Here is a 12,520-nt window from a genome sequence, read left to right on the forward strand (position 1 = left end):
CCCGCATGTGGTGGCCCTCCAGGGGGCTCGGCCCACGGGAGGCAGCGGCCAGCCCAGCTTCCACGCTCACAGGTAAAGCGGAGGCACTGGGAGGCCAGAGCCGGTGCCGGCCAGTCCTTGTGGGACCGCCAGCCACCGGCTGTGACAACCAGAACGTCTCCGGACACCGCCCCCAAACCCTGGGGACACACAATCGCTTTGTTTGAGAACCTTGGGCTAGACATGATGACACTTGTTCGAAAACCCCACGGTTAAATATGTTTTTATTGGCTTCAGAGAGGAAGGGAGAGGGAGAGAGAGAAACATCAATGATGAGAATCATCGATGGGCTGCCTCCTGCACGCCCCCTACTGGGGATCGAGCCCATAACCCAGGCCTGTGCCCTGACCAGAAATGGAACCGTGACTTCCTGGTTCATAGGTTGATGCTCAGCTCCTGGGCCCCGCCGGCCAGGCTCGCTGATTTATTTTAGGGTTCCCTGGTGACGCGTGGTGCCAGGATGCTGTCAGTGACTGCTTAGGCGGACCTTGCTCTATTGCCCCCGCCCTCGCCCTCGCCCCCGTCTCCGACACAAAGTCTGTGACCCGGAGGCAAGGTCATGGCCTCCATGGCAAGGCAGCGGGAAGGGGCCCAGTGCCCTTCCCTTCGTTCCATGGTCGGCAAACTGAGGCTCTTGAGACACACGCGGCTCTTTGGCTCCCGGAGTGTGGCTCTTCCACAAAATACAACGGCCTGGGCGAGTCTATGTTGAAGAAGTGGTGTTAGAAGAAGCTTAAATTTAAAAAATGTGGCTCTCCAAGGAAATGTCAATCCTTGTGCTGTTAATATTTGGCTCTGTGGACTAATGAGTTTGCCGACCACTGGCCTTAGTTGTAATGCTGCTCAGTGCCCATTGACCAGCAGAGGGCAGACCTGGTTCCCACCCCCGGATGCTTGTTCTTGGAGCAGAGACGGGGAGGTCGGGGCAAAGGCAGCTGTGCCACCTGCTGGTCCGGAGCTGGGGCGGCTTTTATAACTTTGTGGATGATGTGTTTAATCGTCCTCTTCTTTTCAAATGCGTAACCTCCTTCCACGAAGATACTGTGAAGTGAAAAGCTTTGCTTTGCTTTTTCTGACGTTTCACTATTAAGCTGATCTTGGTTTGACACTATCATGGGAACAAAAAACTGGCATGGTGCCCTGGCCGGTGTTGCTCAGTGGTTAGAGGGTGCACAGGGAGGCAGAGGGTTGGATTCAGGCCAAGGGGACCTACCTGGGTTGCAGGTGCGATCCCCACCCCCAGTGAGGGCGAGTGTAGACGGCAACCAATCCATGTGTCCTGTCCCCGTCCCTGTCCCTGTCCCTGTCCCCGTCCCCGTCCTTATCCCTGTCCCTGTCCTGTCCCTGTCCCCGTCCCCTTTTCCTTCCCCGTTCCCATCCCTGTCCCTGCCCGTCTGGCTGTGGGACCACCCGCACCGCTGGGCTCCAGGTTCCTGGGCTCTGCCGCTGGCGCCGGAGGAGGGAGGGTGAGGGTATCTCTCCCTGCTCCCCCTTCGCGTGCCACCCAGACGGTCTGACTGGTCCAGGTTTAAGGCTGTTCTAAGCCAGGACAGCGGCTCTTTGGAAAAATCCCAAGAATGGCACAGGCTCCGCCATTTGAGGAAAGAATGGAAGGTTCTGAGCCAGAGTTTCCTCCAGAAACAGCCCCCCTCACGTGTTTCCTGTGATGTCAGAGGCATGAGTTCCTTCAAACATACAAAGGGACCAAAGTTTCAGGTCTAGAGTCACCATGGCAACGCGTCAGGGGCTCTGCGGTGCCCGGGGCTCAGGCTGAGAGAAGCTGGGCTGGCATCTCGGCAGGGCCCAAGGCCGAGGCCCACAGCCTGCCCATGGGTGCTCCTCGTACGGGGTTCTCCCAGGCGAAGCCGCCTGTCCCGTGGGTGGGAGGAGGGGAATGGAGTCCCCCAGAGGGGGATGGGGAGGAGGGGGATGGTGTCCCCCAGAGGAGGGGGATGGTGTCCCCCCAGAGGAGGGGGATGGTGTCCCCCAGAGGAGGGGGATGGTGTCCCCCAGAGGAGGGGGATGGTGTCCCCCCGGAGGAGGGGGATGGTGTCCCCGGAGAAGGGGGATGGTGTCCCCCAGAGGAGGGGGATGGGGAGGAGGGGGATGGTGTCCCCAGAGGAGGGGGATGGTGTCCCCCGGAGGAGGGGGATGGGGAGGAGGGGGATGGTGTCCCCCCAGAGGAGGGGGATGGTGTCCCCAGAGGAGGGAGATGATGTCCCCCAGAGGAGGGGAATGGGGAGGAGGGGGATGGTGTCCCCAGAGGAGGGGGATGGTGTCCCCCAGAGGAGGGGGATGGGGAGGAGGGGGATGGTGTCCCCCCAGAGGAGGGGGATGGTGTCCCCAGAGGAGGGGGATGATGTCCCCCAGAGGAGGGGGATGGGGAGGAGGGGGATGGTGTCCCCAGAGGAGGGGGATGGTGTCCCCCAGAGGAGAGGGATGGGGAGGAGGGGGATGGTGTCCCCCCGGAGGAGGGGGATGGTGTCCCCCGGAGGAGGGGGATGGTGTCCCCCCGAGGAGGGGGATGGTGTCCCCCCAGAGGAGGGGGATGGTGTCCCCCCAGGGAGGGGATGTGTCACCCCGAGGAGGGGATGGTGTCCCCAGAGGAGGGGGATGGTGTCCCCCAGAGGAGGGGGATGGGGAGGAGGGGGATGGTGTCCCCCCGGAGGAGGGTGATGGTGTCCCCCCGGAGGAGGGGGATGGTGTCCTCAGAGGAGGGGGATGGTGTCCCCCAGAGGAGGGGGATGGTGTTCCCCCGGAGGAGGGGGATGGTGTCCCCAGAGGAGGGGGATGGTGTCCCCAGAGGAGGGGGATGGTGTCCCCCAGAGGAGGGGGATGGTGTCCCCCAGAGGAGGGGGATGGGGAGGAGGGGGATGGTGTCCCCCGGAGGAGGGGGATGGTGTCCCCAGAGGAGGGGGATGGTGTCCCCCCGGAGGAGGGGGATGGTGTCCCCGGAAGAGGGGGATGGTGTCCCCGGAGGAGGGGAATGGTGTCCCCCCGGAGGAGGGGGATGGTGTCCCCAGAGGAGGGGGATGGTGTCCCCCGGAGGAGGGGGATGGTGTCTCCCCAGAGGAGGGGGATGGTGTCCCCCAGAGGAGGGGGATGGTGTCCCCCGGAGGAGGGGGATGGTGTCCCCTGGAGGAGGGGGATGTGTCCCCCAGAAGAGATGTCCACATGGGAATCCCTGGAGCCTGTGGACGTGACCTCTTTGGGAACGGTCTTTGCCGATGCCCAGGCTCCCACGATGCGATCCCCCCCGCACTGAGGCGGCCACCTTCTACCACCGGGCCCTGCGTCATGGAGGCGAGGGGCCTGAGGCGGACACGCCTCCGGGAGGTGGCCCTGGAGCGATGGAGGCAGACTCGAGGGATGCAGCCTCGAGCCGAGGACACAGGTGCCCCGAGCTGGCAGAGGCAAGAAGGTCCCCCCCTCCCCTTAGTCTTCGGGGGGCGACACCCGGACTGCAGGCCAGAAGCGGGGGATAAATTCCTGTTTTGTTTTGTTGCCGGTGAATCTCATCCGAGAATATCTTCCCGTTGGTTTTTAGGGAGTGGGAGAGAGAGGGAGAGACAGAGAGAAACATGGATGTGAGAGGAACACACTGACTGGTTGGCTCCTACACGCACCCTGACCAGGACCTGGGCCCGGGAGGAGCCTGTAAGTGAGATACGTGCCCTTGACCGGAATCGAACCCGGGACCCTTTGGTCCGCAGGCCGATGCTCTATCCACTGAGCCACACCGGCGAGGGCTTCCCATTGATTGTTAGAGGGAGTGGGAAGGATGGGGAGAGACCCAGGGAAAGAAACCTCAGTGTGAGACACACACACCAGGTGATTGCTTTCCGTATGCTCCCCAACCAGGGCTGGGGTTCAAGGTATGTGCTGCGGGAACCCTTTCACGTCCCGCATGGTTCAGGGTTCCGGTTCAGGGTGCGGCTTCTGGAGGAGGCCGCTCACAAATGAAGAGAGACTAGAAAAGCGTTAATTTGGAGATATGGGGGGCCAGGCGGGAGAGTGGGAGGACTGTGCTCTGCTCTGGCCCTGCTACCCCTTTCATTGAGGCTCAGGGAAACACTGGTAGCCCCTAGGCAGGAAAGGACAGGAATTTACACGAGACAAGCAGGTGGAGGCTGCTTCAGCTCACAGTGCCTCAACTACACCGTGATCTGAGCGGTCAGAGCAATTGAGGTTGCTGACCAGCCTTCCCGGCTCCCTGGCCACATCTCTCTGTGAGTGAAACGGTGACCCAGTTTGATTCCGGCAGATGCCCTTGACCGGAATCAAACTGGGAACGACGCTCTACTCACTGAGCTAACTGGCTAGGGCCATGAATTTTTATCCCTTAAGCGGCCCCCCACCCTGCCCCAGCTGTGGAAACACAGCCACCGGAGCCTGAGGCCCATCCACGCCCGTCCGTGCTGGAGCGGCAGCTGACCCCTTCCCGGTGACCGGCCAGCGCCCTTCTTTCCTGAGAGGACACAGCACGTCCGTAGGGCAGTTCTGGGGTGGGCCACCCAGCCAGGCAGAGCCCTGGGACCTCCTCTGGGCTCTGCGTGGGCCCCAGGAGCTCCCCTGGTCTCAGAGAGCACCCCGCTTCCCGGCAGCAGCTCCGGGGACAGCTCGGGGCTCCCCATCCCCTCCCTCCCCCAGGAGCTCCGTGGGAACCCGTTTCCTTGCTCCGCCTCCTTTCCCACTCCGGTCAGAATCCCCCTTTGTGGCATCATCGATGGTTTCCATGGCAACGGAAGGTTGCGATAAAATGGTGCCCATGTGCACGGCAACTTCGGAATGAGACAAGGGCCATTGTTTTGCCTGGAGCTTCGTTCATTCAGGTTGAATATTGGGGGTCACCAGGGATCTGGAATGTGTTCCCCCAGTTTCCTGGTCTCCGGCCGCCTCGCAGCCGCCCCGCCGGGAGGAGGGAGGGCGGTGGGGGACCCGGACCTGCAGCCCCCTCCCCCCGGCCGGCTATTCTTAGTGCTGGCACGTGTGTGCCAACGCCAACAGGTGAAGCGCGCTGCGTTGTAAATAAGCAGATGGTCCCTCCGGGGCGGGCGCTGGGTGAGCTGGGAATCCTCGCAGGAGAGATCGCAGCCAAAGGCTTTGTCACAGGAGCCCCCTGCCTGTAGTGCCTCAGGTCCCGGGAACGGCTCGGACCCGAGGCCGGGCGCTGGCCCTCAGGACCCTGGGACAGGGCTGGGAGTGGACTCGGCCTCCTGCCGGCACCATGGGCGGGGCCTCCCGCTGCACAGTCTTCCCCAAGATGCGTTAGTCACAGGCAGGAGCAGGGGGACACGGTCCTCCATCCCAGCCGGGAGCCACGCTCCTCACCGGGCCCCGGTCACGGTCACCGAACGCCACGCCCTCGCTCCACAGCAGGCGCCACCTGGGACTTCTTACCCGGGACGACCATAGTGTCAGCCCAACCGGAGCCCTTTCTGAGGTAAAAGGAACCACTATTCATCATGCCAACAACATGGGCACAGTCTGTAGTGACCCTGGAAGGGAGGGACATCTGGTGACCCCAGCCTGAGGCCAACCCGCACCCCAGATTTAGGCCAACCTGCACCCAGCGCCACCAGAAATCTTAGAGAGGAAGGGACCTGGGGCCAGCTTGGCTCTCTCCTCCTTACGTCTCACGCCCGCCCTCGTCCATGGCTGTCCAATGGGAGACTGTGGTGATGGACAATAGCCACCAGCCAAGTGTGACCACTGAGTGCCCAAGGAGGTCAAATTTATTTTATTAACTTTTTATATTTTATTGATTTCAGAGAGGAAGGGAGAGGGAGAGAGAGAGGTAGAAACATCAATGATGAGAGAGAATCATTGATCAACTGCCTTCTGCACACCCCCTACTGGGGATCAAGCCTGCAACTCGGGCATGTTCCCTGACCAGGGATTGAACCTGGTTCATAGGTGGATGCTCACTGAGTCACACGGGCCAAGCAAGGAGATAACATTTATATTTAACCTGAATGCATGGAAATTTCAAGGCCACATTGGACAGCACAGACCTAGATCAGTGGTCAGCAAACCGCAGCTTTAGAGCCACATTCGGCTCTTCTGCCCCTTGAGTGTTCTAACTCCACTTCTTCAAAATAGACTCGCCCAGGCCGAAAACTGACTTCTGCGCCTGGGCCACGAAGTTTCAATCACACTGTACGTGCGCCCCCACACGTGGTATTTTGTGGAAGAGCCCCACTCAAGGGGCCAAAGAGCCGCATGTGGCTCGCAAGCCGTGGTTTGCCGACCACTGACCTAGATAATTTCAGCCAGTCTGATGGCTTGAAATACCGTCAACCGGCCCTGACTTCCACATTTTATAACCTCCCCCATCTCTCCCTTACAATCCAGGCCCGTATATGCAAATCGTCCACTTGATATCTTAATCAAATGTGTCATAGGCACTTCACACTTAACATGTTCAAAGCTAACCTCCGCCTAGCCGGTCTGTCTAAGTGGATAGAGTGTCGGTCTGCAGACTGAAAGATCCTAAGTTCAGTTATGGTCAAGGGCACATGCTCAGGTGTGGGCTCGATCCCCAGTACTGGGTGTGCAGAAGGCAGCTGATCATTGATTCTCTCTCATCATTGATGTCTCTCTCTCTCTCTCTCTCTCCCTCTCCCTTCCTCTCTGAAATCAATAAAGATACATTAAAAACAAAACAAAAAACAAAACAAATGAACCTTCTGATCACAATAAGGTTCCACCTTAAATGCATTATAATGGCTATCTATATATATAAAAGGCTAATATACTAAGTGTCTGGCCGTCAGGGTAATGACATCACATAGCAACACCTGGCTTCCTCTCCCTAGCGACTAGCCTCCTTGTGGTTTCTTCAGCCCAGGAACACGACTTGCTTTATTGCCAGGTGGAAACACTTTACACCGTAACCAAATGTCTGTGAAGTGTTTCCCTGTGCCTCGTCTCATTTGATCCTCACAGAAGTCCTGGAGTAGATAGACAGGAGACTTTGTGGAGTCCTATTTTCTTTTCATTAGCCGGAAAATGGAGATTTAGAAAGCTTGGAAATTTGACCTGACTGAAAAGAAGAAATGGTGGACCTTGACAATGACTTCAGGTTTTCTCACTGCGCAGAATATAGTCAAACACTGCTGCAGTTAAATATTTCACCCTTTGTTCTCCCTGCGTGATCTACAACAATAATCTGCTTCGTGTTGACATTTACTGCTGTGCTGCTCACAATTACCTGGAAGAGAAGTTGGGGTGCTTCACTGGGCTGGAAAAGTTTAGCTAACTCAGAAAGCAGGTCTAATTAAGCAAGTTTGTCCTCTATCTATAAAATACTAAGTTGACTTGTGCATGCATGATACATATAAAGCTCTCACTGGTGCAAATCTCACGTCTGTGTTTCCATCTGTCATTGTTGATTGTGAATTTGGTTGACATGTCTATTATAGAGAAAGGGCGAATAGCGATATTAAAATATTTCTTCTAATTCATTTCCTTTCAAAGTGCACGGATTTGTGCACCGGGCCACTGGTTATAAAATAAACAGGAAATAAATGTGGGCAAGGATGTAGAGAAATTGGAGCCCTTGTGTATTGCTGATGGGACTGCCTAATGGTGCAGCCACTGTGGAAAATGGTAGGGCAGGTCTTCAAATACATAAGCAGAAACACCATGTGACCCAGCAATTCCACCCCCAGGTGTATGTCCGAAAAATTGAGAGCAGGGACTCAAACAGGTATATCTGTAGAGCCATGCTCACAGCAGCATGATTCACAACAGCCCAAAGATGGGGGCAAATCCAGGCTTCCATTAGTGGGCAAATGAGTAAACAAAAGTGGTATATTTATGTCATGCAGGCTGCTCGGTCTGGAAAAGGGAGGTGCTTTTGACCTGGGGCAGCGGGAAAGAACTGGAGGCCACAGTGCTCAGTGGAACAAACCCGCAACAAAGGACAAATGCCGCCAGAATCCACTGCTGTGTGGGTTCCTGGAGCCGGAGGTCACAGAGACGCAGTGAGTGCTGGTGCCAGGGGGTGGTGCCACGCGTAAGCAGGACAGCGTGTCGCTGGGGAAGCTGTAAACGTCCCGGGAACAGGTGGTGGCAATGGTGGCACCACAGGGTGAACGCATTAAATGCCACAGGGCGGCGCAGGTCAACACCGTCAACTTCGTTATGTATATTTTACCACAATAAAAACACCGCCAGGGGCACGCAGGGGGCAGTGGATCATTGATGTTTCTCTCTCCCTCTCCCTCTTCTTCTCCCTGTCCCTTCTTCTCTCAAGAAAAAGACAAAAACAAACACACAACACCTTCTGCTATTCCCTCCCAATCCCTCAAAATGTGACCTTGTTTGAAAATAGGGTCGGTGCCTAGCCAGTTTGGCTCAGTGGGTAGAGTGCTAGCCTGCGGCTGAAGGGTCAAAAGCCTGTACCTTGGTGTGTGTGGCTGGGAGGGGCCTGCTGGACCGCGTGCGGCTCACGTGGAGACACCGGTCACGCAGTGTTATTGGAAGGTCTTCAGGCTGGAGAGAGGGCGACACTTTGAATGTGACTATTTCTAGATAAATAGATAGATAGATAGATAGATATAATAGATAGATAGATATATTCAATAGATAGATGATAGATAGATAGATGATAGATGATAGATGATAGATAGATGATAGATAGATGATAGATAGATGATAGATGATAGATAGATGATAGATAGATGATAGATGGATAGATAGATAGATAGATGGATGATAGATAGATGATAGATGATAGATAGATGATAGATAGATGATAGATAGATAGAAGATAGATGATAGATGATAGATAGATAGATGATAGATAGATGATAGATAGATAGATGATAGATAGATGATAGATAGATAGATGGATGATAGATAGATGGATGATAGATAGATAGATAGATAGATGATAGATGATAGATGATAGATAGATGGATGATAGGTAGATAGATAGATAGATGATAGATGATAGATAGTGAGGATAAAGTAAAGGTAAACAGGATGGGATTTAAAGGCTACTGACTGTCTCAGGACCATGATCGATGGTGAGTGACACGTTTTTGAGAAGACCCGTCCCCCGATGGGCCGGGCGGGGTGCAGGGGGATAGTGTCTTTCACACGTGAAAGCGGCCATTGATTCCTGTGAGCATTCCCCGCAGATGTGCGGGGTGTGTCTGGGGGCAGAGACATCTCCTCACCGCTTTATGGGAAGAGAACGGTTACTGTATCTTCCCAGAAAGCACAATCTCCTTTCTCCGCCCCAATCTGCCGGCCCCGGGGATTCCCGTCGTTTGGGGAGTGAATTGGCTTGGTTTTTGCATGTGCCAGTGTTTTTACGTTTGGCGTCTCCACATTGCCATTCTGTCTTTTCCAGATTGTTATTCGAGCGTGGCTGAAATTCTTTGTAAATCAGTGCCATTGACTCTCTCTCTCTCTCTCTTTCTCTCTCTCTCTCTCTCTCTCTCTCTCTCTCTCTCTCATACACACACACACACACACACACATTCACACACTCACACACTCTCACACACACACATTCACACATTCACATACATTCACATATTCACACACATACACTCACACACTCACACACTCACACACTCACACACACACACACACACACTTGGGAAGACCTGAGTGCGCAGTGAGAGGTGGCCATCGACACGCCAAGAAGAGAGTCTCAGGAGAAATCAGCCTGCCAACGCCCTGACCTTGGACTCCTGGCTTCGGGGCTGCGGGGAGGGAATGTGCTGACCTGTTCGGTGGCCTTAGAAAAGGATAGAATCACTGGCCAGAGAACCCGGTGACAAAAGACAAAGGCCAAATTTCCCAGCTTGTCATTCAAGGCCCGCTATGTCCGTGGCCCCTCCCGTCCTCCCGCTCTGTCTTCCTCCCATTGGAGCCTCTGGTCCCCACTCCGGTCCATTCCCAGGTCCCTCCTGTCCCCGGTACTCTCCCAGCCCAGGCACGCCCCCTGCCAGGCTCCGCCCACGCCAGGTCCCGCCCCACCCACGCCAGGCCCCTCCCACACCAGCCCCTCCCATCTAAGGCCCCGCCCATCCTGGCCCCTTTGCCTGGTGCATTCTCCTCCAGGACAGCTCTCACCTCTTCCTCGCCCATGCAGACCCGAACCTGGGTGGATCTAACTCCAGCTCTCCCCTGCAGCGGGGACAGGGGCGTGGGGGCTCCCGGGGACGTGCAGGGGTTTTCCAGCTGTGCTCCCGGTCCTCCATCTGTGCCCCCGGCCTTCCAGCTGTGCTCCCGGTCCTCTAGCTGTGCTCCCGGACCTCCAGCTGTGCCCCCTGGCCTCCCAGCTGTGCCCCCAGACCTCCAGCTGTGCTCCCGGTCCTCCAGCTGTGCTCCCGGACCTCCAGCTGTGCCCCTGGCCTTCCAGCTGTGCCCCCGGTCCTCCATCTGTGCCCCCGGTCCTCCAGCTGTGCCCCCGGCCCTCCATCTGTGCCCCCGGCCTTCCAGCTGTGCCCCCGGTCCTCCAGCTGTGCCCCCGGCCTTCCAGCTGTGCCCCCGGACCTCCAGCTGTGCCCCCGGACCTCCAGCTGTGCTCCCGGTCCTCCAGCTGTGCTCCCGGTCCTCCAGCTGTGCCCCTGACCTCCAGCTGTGCCCCCAGCCTTCCAGCTGTGCTCCCGGTCCTCCAGCTGTGCTCCCGGTCCTCCAGCTGTGCCCCCGGACCTCCAGCTGTGCCCCCCCCCGCCTTCCAGCTATGCTCCCGGACCTCCAGCTGTGCCCCTGGCCCTCCAGCTGTGCCCCTGGCCTTATAGCTGTGCCCCCGGACCATCCTCAGAGCTACTGTGGGCGACGGTGGTGGTCAGGAGGAAGGCCCTGCCCCTCCCGCTGGCACCAGGCCGAGCCGCTGGCCCCTGTTGTGCGGGATGTGCGGGCTTCTCCGTGTGTTATTCTGAAAAGGGCTGGAGAGCACCAAGGGAATGGCCGCCCGGGATGTACCGACAACAAAACGTCCCAAGAGCTGATGGTCCCTGGTGGTCCCTGATGGTCCCGGGAGCTGATGGTCCCTGCTCAGGCCCCGGAGCACCGAGCCTGCTCGCAGCGCCTTCATCTCCATTTCCTAGGACCGCCTCCTCGCGCGGGATAAACCCAATTATCAGAGCTCATTGACTCCGAAAATGTGAGGTCCATGTCCTCCTGCCCATTCCAATCTGTCAGACAGGCGGCTGCTCCGCCGTGAACACAGATTCACCTGTTCTCCCGGATGGAGGGGCGGCCGCCCCGAGCCCCCCATTGGAGGTGGGCGCCTGCCAGCTCAGCCCAGGCCAGGGGTGTGCCCAGCAACGGCCCCGCGGAGAGGTCACTGCCTGCTCCCTCCGGTGGCCCCCGGCCCGGCTCTCAGGTTCGCTTTCCTCTCCTGTGACAGGAAAGTAAGGGCCAGTCTTAGTGACCGAGGAAGGTCACTTCCCGCAGAGCGTACAGCACATCTCCCACGGGAGGAGCGTCTGGAGCCACGGCCTGAGAACTCACCCGAGGTCCCGCTCCGAAGCTCGGCCTTTCTGCTTTCGAGGCCCGGCCAGATCTCCTCCCCAAGGGACTTCATGCTTTCTTTCCTTTTTGACATGTTTTTATTGATTCTGGAGTGAGAGAGAAAGGGGGAGGGAGGGAGAGAGAGAGAGAGAGAGAGAGAGAGAGAGAGAGGGAGAGAGAGGGAGAGAGAGAGAGGGACACATCAATGATGAGAGAGAATCACTGATTGGCTGCCTCCTGCACGCACCCCCCCTACTGGGGATCCAGCGTGTGCCCTGACCAGGAACTGAACTATCAACCAGCTGAGCCACACCGGCCAGGGCAATGCTTTCTCAAACAGGCCTTTCCATAGCAGACGTTACTCTGACAATCTGTGGATCCATTGGACACCCAGGGGCTAACCGCTGGGGGAACCCTCCCCAGAGAAACGCACCTGTTTTAGCTCATTGCCTGCTCCCTCCCCCCCTGCCCACACACACCCAGCCCGGGCGTCTCAGATTCCTGGCATTTTTAGGGAGCCCCTCAGCCAAGGTGAGGTTATTTATTGAGATGCAGATGGGTGTTATGTTGAGACGAGGACCCCTCCCTCCCCTCCAAAGGCATAATTCCTTTTCTCATAAAATCCCATCACCAGCTGAAACCGGTTTGGCTCAATGGATAGAGCGTCGGCTTGGGGACTGAAGGGTTCCCGGTTCGATTCCAGTCAAGGGCATGTACCTTGGTTGCGGGGATATCACCAGCGGGGGGTGTGCAGGAGGCAGCTGATGGATGATTCTCTCTCATCGATGTCTCTAACTATCTCTCTCCCTTCCTCTCTGTACAAAATCAATAAAATATATATTATAATAAAAAAAAATTCCATCACCAGACACGTAAGCCAGTATCATCCGCTCCGATGACTGTTTCATCAGGGATCCCCGGCCACAGATTCCCGGTTTCTGATCAGTTGCCATGGCTCTGGCTGTGGCGACTGCAGCTCTCAGCACCCAGGAGCTGTACT

This window comes from Pipistrellus kuhlii, unplaced genomic scaffold, assembly GCF_014108245.1.
Source record: "Pipistrellus kuhlii isolate mPipKuh1 unplaced genomic scaffold, mPipKuh1.p scaffold_m20_p_34, whole genome shotgun sequence".
NCBI classification, from domain to species: Eukaryota; Metazoa; Chordata; class Mammalia; order Chiroptera; family Vespertilionidae; genus Pipistrellus; species Pipistrellus kuhlii.